We start from the raw sequence: 10,216 nt of genomic DNA, 5'->3' as shown, positions 1-10,216 counted from the left end.
TAAAATTACTTGGTTTCTTTCCCACTTTTGTTTTCGAAAATCAATTAATGTTTTTCAAAATGTTTTCAAAATCTTTTACTTAATTTTCGAAAATTACTTCCCTTCTTCTCACATCCTTCTATTTATGGACTAACACTATTCCTTAATGTAAAATTCGAACTCCATCTTCTTTGATAAGTTCGAATTTTCTACTTCTGTCTTCTACTTTTCTTTTCCTCTGACACCTAAAGGAATCTCTATACTGTGACATAGAGGATTCCACATTTTCTTGTTCCCTTCTCTTTCTTATGAGCAGGAGCAAAGACAAAAGCATTCTTGTTGAGGCTGATCCTGAACCTGAAAGGACCTTGAAGAGAAAGCTAAGAGAAGCCAAGGCACAAATCTCTGTAGAGGACCTAACAGAAATCTTCAAGGAAGAAGAACCTATGGCAGCCGAAAACAACAACAATGCCAACAATGCAAGGAAGGTGCTGGGTGACTTTACTGCACCTACTCCCGACTTCTATGGGAGAAGCATCTCTATCCCTGCCATTGGAGCAAACAACTTTGAGCTTAAGCCTCAATTAGTTTCTCTAATGCAACAGAATTGCAAGTTCCATGTACTTCCATTGGAAGATCCTCATCAGTTCTTAGCTGAATTCTTGCAAATCTGTGACACTGTCAAGACTAATGGGGTTGACCCTGAGGTCTACAGACTTATGCTATTCCCTTTTGCTGTAAGAGACAGAGCTAGGACATGGTTGGACTCACAACCTAAAGAAAGCCTGGACTCATGGGAAAAGCTAGTCAATGCCTTCTTGGCAAAGATCTTTCCACCTCAAAAATTGAGTAAGCTTAGAGTGGAAGTCCAAACCTTCAGACAGAAGGATGGAGAATCCCTCTATGAAGCTTGGGAAAGATACAAACAATTGATCAGAAAGTGTCCCTCTGATATGCTTTCTGAATGGAGCATCATAGGTATTTTCTATGATGGTCTCTCTGAACTATCCAAGATGTCTTTGGATAGCTCTGCTGGAGGATCTCTTCATCTGAAGAAGACGCCTACAGAAGCTCAAGAACTAATTGAAATGGTTGCAAATAACCAATTCATGTACACCTCTGAAAGAAATCCTGTGAACAATGGGACTAATCAGAAGAAAGGAGTTCTTGAGATTGATACTCTGAATGCCATATTGGCTCAGAATAAAATATTGACTCAACAAGTCAATTTGATTTCTCAAAGTCTGTCTGGAATGCAAAATGCACCAAGCAGTACTAAGGATGCTTCATCTGAAGAAGAAGCTTATGATCCTGAGAACCCTTCAATAGAAGAGGTGAATTACATGGGAGAACCCTATGGAAACACCTATAATTCTTCATGGAGAAATCACCCAAATTTCTCATGGAAGAATCAAGAGAGACCTCAACAAGGTTTCAACAACAATAATGGTGGAAGAAACAGGTTTAGCAATGGCAAGCCTTTTCCATCATCTTCTCAGCAACAGACAGAGAATTCTAGGTAGAACCACTCTGACTTAGCAACCATGGTCTCTGATCTAATCAAAACCACTCAAAGTTTCATGACTGAAACAAGGTCCTCCATTAGGAATTTAGAGGCACAAGTGGGACAGCTGAGCAAGAAAGTTACTGAACTCCCTCCTAGTACTCTCCCAAGCAATATAGAAGAAAATCCAAAAGGAGAGTGCAAGGCCATCAACATGGCCGAAAATGGAGAAGAAGGAGAGGAAGTGAACGCCACTGAGGAAGACCTCAATGGGCGTGCACTAGCCTCCACTAAGTTCCCCAATGAGGAACTATGGGAATCTGAGGCTCAAAATGAGACCATAGAGATTCCATTGGACTTACTTCTGCCTTTCATGAGCTCTGATGAGTATTCTTCCTCTGAAGAGGATGAATATGTCACTGAAGAGCAAGTTGCTAAATACCTTGGAGCAATCATGAAGCTAAATGACAAGTTATTTGGAAATAAGACTTGGGAGGATGAACCCCCTTTGCTCACCAAAGAATTGGATGACTTGTCTAGGCAGAAATTACCTCAAAAGAGGCAGGACCCTGGGAAGTTCTCCATACCTTGTACCATAGGCACCATGACCTTCAAGAAGGCTCTGTGTGACTTAGGGTCAAGTGTAAACCTCATGCCCCTCTCTGTAATGGAGAAGCTAGGGATCTTTGAGGTGCAAACTGCAAGAATCTCATTAGAGATGGCAGACAACTCAAGAAAACAAGCTCATGGTCTTGTAGAGGATGTTTTGGTGAAGATTGAAGACCATTACATCCCTGCTGATTTCATAGTCCTAGAGACTGGGAAGTGCATGGATGAAACCATCATCCTTGGCAGACCCTTCCTAGCCACAGCAAAGGCTGTGATTGATGTTGATGGAGGTGAACTGATCATTCAAGTGAATGAAGAATCCTTTGTGTTTAAGGCTCAAGGGTATCCCTCTGTCACCATGGAGAGGAAGCATGAAGAGCTTCTCTCAAATCAGAGTCAAACAGAGCCCCCACAGTCAAACTCTAAGTTTGGTGTTGGGAGGCCACAACCAAACTCTAAGTTTGGTGTTGAACCCCCATATTCAAACTCTAAGTTTGGTGTTGGGAGGTTCCAACATTGTTCTGAGAATCTGTGAGGCTCCATGGGAACCCTCTGTCAAGCTACTGACATTAAAGAAGCGTTTGTTGGGAGGCAACCCAATGTTATATTTTATCTATTTTCCTTTGTTATTTTATGTTTTCTGTAGGTTGATGATCATGAGAAGTCACAAAATCAATTGAAAAAGCAAAAATAGAATGAAAAACAGGAAGAAAAATAGCACACCCTGGAGGAAGACCTTACTGGCGTTTAAACGCCAGTAAGGCTAGCAGATGGGCATTTAACGCCCAGTCTGGCACCATTCTGGGCGTTTAAAGCCAGAAAAGGGCACCAGACTGGCGTTAAACGCCAGGAAAGGGCAAGAACCTGGCGTTAAACGCCAGAAATGGGCACCAGCCCGGCGTTTAACGCCAGAATTGGCTCAAAACGTGATTTTGCATGCCATTTGGTGCAGGGATGACTTTTCCTTGACACCTCAGGATCTGTGGACCCCACAAGATCCCCACCAACCCCACCACCCTCTTTCTTCTTCACCCATTCACCAATCACCTCACTACCTCTTCCCCAAAAAACTCTTCACCACTCACATCCATCCTTCATAAAACCCCACCTACCTCACCATTCAAATTCAAACCACTTCCTCTCCCAAACCCACCCATAATGGCCGAACCACAAAGCCATCTCCCTCTCCCTCATTTCTTCTTCTTCTACTCTCTTCTTTCCTCTTTTGCTCGAGGACGAGCAAACCTTTTAAGTTTGGTGTGGTAAAAGCATTGCTTTTTGTTTTTCCATAACCATTTAGGGCATCCAAGACCGGAGAAACCTCTAGAAAGAGGAAAGGGAAGGCAAAAGCTTTCACCTCCGAGCCATGGGAGATGGAGAGATTCATCTCAAGGGTGCATCAAGACCACTTCTATGAAGTTGTGGCCATGAAGAAGGTGATCCATGAGGTCCCTTTCAAACTCAAAAAGGGTCAACTTTGATCAAAGGTTGGACCAAGTCCTCACAGACATTTGTGAAGAGGGCGCTCAATGGAAGAGAGATTCAAGAGGGAAGCCGGTTCAACTGAGAAGGCATGACCTCAAGCCCATCACTAAGAAAAGGATGGAGCAAACAAGAGACCCCTCTCATCATGTGATCCCTGAGATGCCTCAAGGGATGCACTTTCCTCCACAAGACTATTGGGAGCAAATTAACACCTCCCTAGGAGAATTGAGTTCCAACATGGGACAACTAAGGGTGGAGCACCAAGAACATTCCATCCTCCTCCATGAAATTAGAGAAGATCAAAGAATCATGAGAGAGGAGCAACAAAGACAAGGAAGAGACATTGAGGAGCTCAAGCACTCCATAAGACCTTCAAGAGGAAGAACAAGCCGCCATCACTGAGGTGGACCCGTTCTTTAATCTCCTTGTTCTTTATTTTCTTGTTTTTCGAATTATTATGCTTATGTTTGTCCATGTTTGTGTCTTATGATCATTAGTGTCTTAGTGTCTATGCCTTAAAGTTATGAATGTCCTATGAATCCATCACCTTTCTTAAATGAAAACTATTTTTATCACAAAAGAACAAGAAGTACAGGATTTCGAATTCATCTTTAAAACTAGCTTAATTAGTTTGTTGTGGTGACAATACTTTTTGTTTTCTGAATGTATGCTTAAACAGTGCATATGTCTTTTGAATTTGTTGTTCATGAATGTTAAAATTGTTGGCTCTTGAAAGAATGATGAAAAAGGAGACATGTTACTGAGGATCTGAAAAATCATAAAAATGATTCTTGAAGCAAGAAAAAGCAGTGAATACAAAAAAATAAAGAGACGGAAAAAAAAAAGAAAAAAAAAGAAAGAAATAAAGTTGTGATCCATGGCAAAAAGACTGTGCTTAAGAACCCTGGACACCTCTAATTGGGGACTCTAGCAAAGCTGAGTCACAATCTGAAAAGGTTCACCCAATTATGTGTCTGTGGCATGTATGTATCCGGTGGTAATACTGGAAGACAGAGTGCTTTGGGCCACGGCCAAGACTCAATAAGTAGCTGTGTTCAAGAATCATCATACTTAACTAGGAGAATCAATAACACTATCTGGATTCTGAGTTCCTAGAGAAGCCAATCATTCTGAATTTCAAAGGATAAAGTGAGATGCCAAAACTGTTCGGAGGCAAAAAGCTACTAGTCCCGCTCATCTAATTTGGAGCTAAGTTTCATTGATAATTTGGAGTCTATAGTATATTCTCTTCTTTTTATCTTATTTGATTTTCAGTTGCTTGAGGACAAGCAACAATTTAAGTTTGGTGTTGTGATGAGCGGATAATTTGTACGCTTTTTGGCATTGTTTTTAGTATGTTTTTAGTATGATCTAGTTAGTTTTTGGTATATTTTTATTAGTTTTTAGTTAAAATTCACTTTTCTGGACTTTACTATGAGTTTGTGTGTTTTTCTGTGATTTCAAGTATTTTCTGGCTGAAATTGAGGGACCTGAGCAAAAATCTGATTCAGAGACTGAAAAGGACTGCAGATGCTGTTGGATTCTGACCTCCCTGCACTCGAAGTGGATTTTCTAGAGCTACTGAAGCCCAATAGGCGCGCTCTCAACGGCGTTGGAAAGTAGACATCTTGGGCTTTCCAGCAATATATGATAGTCTATACTTTGCCTAAGATTTGATGGCCCAAACCGGCGTTCAAAGTCACCTTCAGAATTCCCAGCGTTAAACGCCGGAACTGGCACCAAAATGGGAGTTAAACGCCCAAACTGGCACAAAAGCTGGCGTTTAACTCCAAGAAGAGTCTCTACTCAAAAATGCTTCATTTCTCAGCCCAAGCACACACCAAGTGGGCCCGGAAGTGGATTTTTATGTCATTTACTCATCTCTGTACACCCTAGGCTACTAGTTCCCTATATATAGGACCTTTTACTATTGTATTTTCATCTTGGTTCTTCAGGTTCCCACTCTGGGGCCGAAACCAATAATCACTCTTGTTCTTATGTATTTTCAATGGTGGAGTTTCTACACACCATAGATTAAGGTGTGGAGCTCTGCTGTACCTCGAGTATTAATGCAATTACTATTGTTCTTCTATTCAATTCCGCTTGTTCTTGTTCCAAGATATCACTTGTTCTTCAACTTGATGAATGTGATGATCCGTGACACTCATCATCATTCTCACCTATGAACGTATGACTGACAACCACCTCCGTTCTACCTTAGATTGGGTGGATATCTCTTGGATTCTTTAACCGGAATCTTCGTGGTATAAGCTAGAACTGATGGCGGCATTCAAGAGAATCCGGAAGGTCTAAACCTTGTCTGTGGTATTCTGAGTAGGATTGAATGATTGAATGACTGTGACGTGCTTCAAACTCCTGAGGGCGGGGCGTTAGTGACAGACGCAAAAGAATCACTGGATTCTATTCCGGCCTGATTGAGAACCGACAGATGGATAGACGTGCCGTGACAGAGTGCGTTGAACATTTCCACTGAGAGGATGGGAGGTAGCCAATGACAACGGTGAAACCCTTACATACAGCTTGCCATGGAAAGGAGTAAGAAGGATTGGATGAAGATAGTAGGAAAGCAGAGAGACGGAAGGGAAGGCATCTTCATACGCTTATCTTAAGCTCTCACCAATGATATACATAAGTATCTCTATCTTTATCTTTATGTTTCATTCATCATCTATACCCATTTGAGTCTGCCTGACTAAGATTTACAAGGTGACCATAGCTTGCTTCATACCAACAATCTCCATGGGATCGACCCTTACTCGCGTAAGGTTTATTACTTGGACGACCCAGTGCACTTGCTGGTTAGTTGTGCGAAGTTGTAGTGATCACGATTTCGTGCACCAGCAGCTTTGAGCTAAATCCTCAACTCATTATCATGGTGCAGCAAAATTGTCAGTATTCCAGTCTTCCACAGGAAGAACCTACTGAGTTTCTAGCACAGTTCTTACAAATTACTGACACAGTACGTGATAAAGAAGTGGATCAGGATGTTTACAGATTGTTACTGTTTCCATTTGCTGTAAAAGATCAAGCTAAGAGGTGGTTGAATAACCAACCCACAGCAAGCATAAAAACATGGAGACAGTTATCAGACAAATTCCTGAATCAATTTTACCCTCCAAAAAGGATGACACAGCTAAGGCTGGACATCCAATGCTTTAAACAAGAGGATAATGAATCCCTTTATAATACCTGGGAGAGGTATAGAGGTATGCTAAGGAAATGCCCCTCTGAAATATTTTCAGAGTGGGTACAGTTAGACATCTTCTACTATGGGCTTACAGAAAAAGCTCAGATGTCTTTAGACCACTCAGCTGGTGGATCTATACACATGAGGAAGACAATTGAAGAGGCTCAAGAGCTCATAGATACGGTTGCTAGAAATCAACATCTATACTCAAGCAATGAATCCTCTATAAAAGAAGAAGCTATGCCAGTAACTATTGATCCTAATCCTCTAGAACATATTGTTGAACTTAATCAACAATTACTCATGATGACAAAACAATTAGCAGAGTTTAAAGAGATGCTCCAAGAAACTAAAAATGCTAACCAGAATATGGAAGCACAATTGAATCAGACAAGACAGCAGCTATCTAAACAGATAATGGAAGAATGCCAAGCTGTTAAATTGAGGAGTGGGAAGACATTGAATGTATCAATTCAAAGCAGTAGAAAGCCAAGAAAGGGACAACTGGCAGAGGATAACCAAACCACAGCCCAAAATCCCTCTGAGAACAGTAAGAGCCCAGAGAGGAGTACCTCTAGCGTTCAAACGCCAGAAGAGGAGGAAAGGCTGGCGTTAAACACCCATTCCTTGCCCAGTTCTGGCGTTCAAACGCCAGCAAAGGGTGGAAAGCTGGCGTTAAACGCCCATCCTACACCCAGTCCTGGCGTTCAAATGCCAATGAGGAATCAGACACCTGAGAGTGTTGATAGTAACCCCTCTAAGAAGGCTTCTCCAACCACCTCTGTAGGGAATAAACCTGCAGCAACTAAGGTTGAAGAATATAAAGCCAAGATGCCTTATCCTCAGAAACTCTGCCAAGCGGAACAGGATAAACAATTTGCCCGCTTTGCAGACTATCTAAGGACTCTTGAAATAAAGATTCCATTTGTAGAGGCACTTGAGCAAATACCCTCTTATGCTAAGTTCATGAAAGAGATCTTAAGTCATAAGAAGGATTGGAGAGAAACTAAAAAGGTGTTTCTCACTAAAGAATGCAGTGTAGTCATCCTGAAAAACTTACCAGAGAAGCTTCAAGATACAGGAAGATTAATGATACCATGCACATTAGAAGGTGCTTGCACCAAGACAGCCCTATGTGACCTTGGAGCAAGTATCAACCTAATACCTGCATCCACTATCAGAAAGCTTAGGTTGACTGAAGAAGTCAAACCAACCCGGATATATCTCCAACTTGCTGACGGCTCCATTAAATATCCATCAGGCATAATTGAGGACATGATTGTCAAGGTTGGGCCATTTGCCTTTCCCACTGACTTTGTAGTGCTGGAAATGGAGGAGCACAAGAGTGCAACTCTCATCCTAGGAAGACCTTTCCTAGCAACTGGACGAACTCTTATTGATGTACAAAAAGGGGAAGTGACCCTGAGAGTCAATGAGGATGAGTTCAAGTTGAATGCTGTCAAAGCTATGTAGCATCCAGACACATCAAATGGCTGCATGGGCGCTGATATTATTGACTCTTTGGTGGAAGAGATCAATATGACTGAGAGTCTCGAATCAGAGCTAGAGGACATCTTCAAAGATGTTCAGCCTGATCAGGAGGAACCAGACGAAATAAAAGAACCTCTGAAAATTCCTCAGGAAAAGGATAAGCCTCCCAAACCCGAACTCAAACCACTACCACCATCCCTGAAGTATGCATTTCTGGGAGAGGGTGACACTTTTCCAGTGATCATAAGCTCTGCTTTAAATTCACAGGAAGAGGAAGCACTAATTCAAGTGCTAAGGACACACAAGACAGCTCTTGGGTGGTCCATAAGTGATCTTAAGGGCATTAGCCCAGCAAGATGCATGCACAAGATCCTATTGGAGGATAATGTCAAACCAGTGGTTCAACCACAAAGGCGGCTAAACCCAGCCATGAAGGAGGTGGTGCAGAAAGAGGTCACTAAATTACTTGAGGCTGGGATTATTTATCCTATTTTTGATAGCCCTTGGGTGAGCCCTGTTCATGTTGTCCCCAAGAAGGGAGGCATGACAGTGGTTCATAATGAAAAGAATGAACTGGTTCCTACAAGAACAGTTACAGGGTGGCGTATATGTATTGACTAGAGAAGGCTCAATACAGCCACCAGAAAGGATCATTTTCCTTTACCATTTATAGACCAGATGCTAGAAAGACTAGCGGGTCATGATTATTACTGCTTTTTGGATGGCTATTCAGGCTACAATCAAATTGCAGTGGATCCTCAAGATCAAGAGAAAACAGCATTCACTTGTCCTTCTGGCATATTTGCTTACAAAAGAATGCCTTTTGGTCTATGCAATGCACCTGCAATTTTTCAGAGGTGCAAGTTATCCATCTTCTCTGATATGGTAGAGAAATTCCTGGAAGTCTTCATGGATGACTTCTCAGTATTTGGAGACTCATTCAGCTCCTGTCTTGATCATCTAACACTTGTCCTAAAGAGATGCCAAGAGACTAACCTGGTCTTAAACTGGGAGAAATGTCACTTTATGGTGACTGAAGGAATTGTCCTTGGGCACAAAAATTTCAAGCAAGGGAATAGAGGTGGATCAAGCAAAGGTAGAAGTAATTGAAAAATTACCACCACCTGCCAATGTTAAGGCAATCAGAAGCTTTCTGGGGCATGCAGGATTCTACAAAAGGTTTATAAAGGATTTTTCAAAAATTGCAAAACGTCTAAGCAACCTGCTAGCTGCTGACACACCATTTGTGTTTGACACAGAGTGTCTGTAGGCGTTTTAGACCCTGAAAGCTAGGCTGGTCACAGCACCAGTCATCTCTGCACCAGACTGGACATTACCATTCGAACTAATGTGTGATGCCAGTGACCATGCTATTGGTGCAGTGCTGGGATAGAGGCACAACAAGCTTCTGCACGTCATTTATTATACTAGCCGTGTTCTAAATGACGCACAGAAGAATTACACAACCACAGAAAAATAGTTACTTGCAGTGGTTTATGCCATTGACAAGTTTAGATCCTATTTAGTAAGGTCAAAAATGATTGTGTACACTGATCATGCTGCTCTTAAGTACTTACTCACAAAGCAGGATTCAAAACCCAGGCTCATAAGATGGGTGTTGCTTCTGCAAGAGTTTGGTATAGAAATAAGAGACAGAAAAGGGACAGAGAACCAGGTAGCTGATCACTTGTCCCGGATAGAACCTGTAGCTGGGGCGTCCCTCCCCTCTACTGAGATCTCTGAGACCTTTCCAGATGAGCAACTCTTTGCCATCCAGGAAGCACCATGGTTTGCAGACATTGCAAACTATAAAGATGTGAGGTTCATACCCCAGGAGTACAGCAGGGTGCAAAGAAAAAAATTAATTTTAGATGCCAAGTACTACCTTTGGGATGAGCCATATCTCTTCAAGAGATGTGCAGACGGAATAATCCGCAGAT

The 10,216-nt window shown here is 41.9% G+C and overlaps 1 non-coding gene across 1 annotated transcript; it reads right to left on the bottom strand.

Moving 5' to 3' along the window:
* Window positions 1-830: 830 nt before the first annotated feature.
* LOC130971005 (small nucleolar RNA R71) lies at window positions 831-938 on the bottom strand. Its single transcript, XR_009082245.1, has one exon. It is a non-coding gene; the product is annotated as a small nucleolar RNA R71 (small nucleolar RNA).
* Window positions 939-10,216: the final 9,278 nt, after the last annotated feature.

This window comes from Arachis stenosperma, chromosome 3 (genome assembly GCF_014773155.1).
Source record: "Arachis stenosperma cultivar V10309 chromosome 3, arast.V10309.gnm1.PFL2, whole genome shotgun sequence".
Lineage (NCBI taxonomy): Eukaryota > Viridiplantae > Streptophyta > Magnoliopsida > Fabales > Fabaceae > Arachis > Arachis stenosperma.
This window is presented reverse-complemented; position numbering and strand designations above follow the sequence as displayed.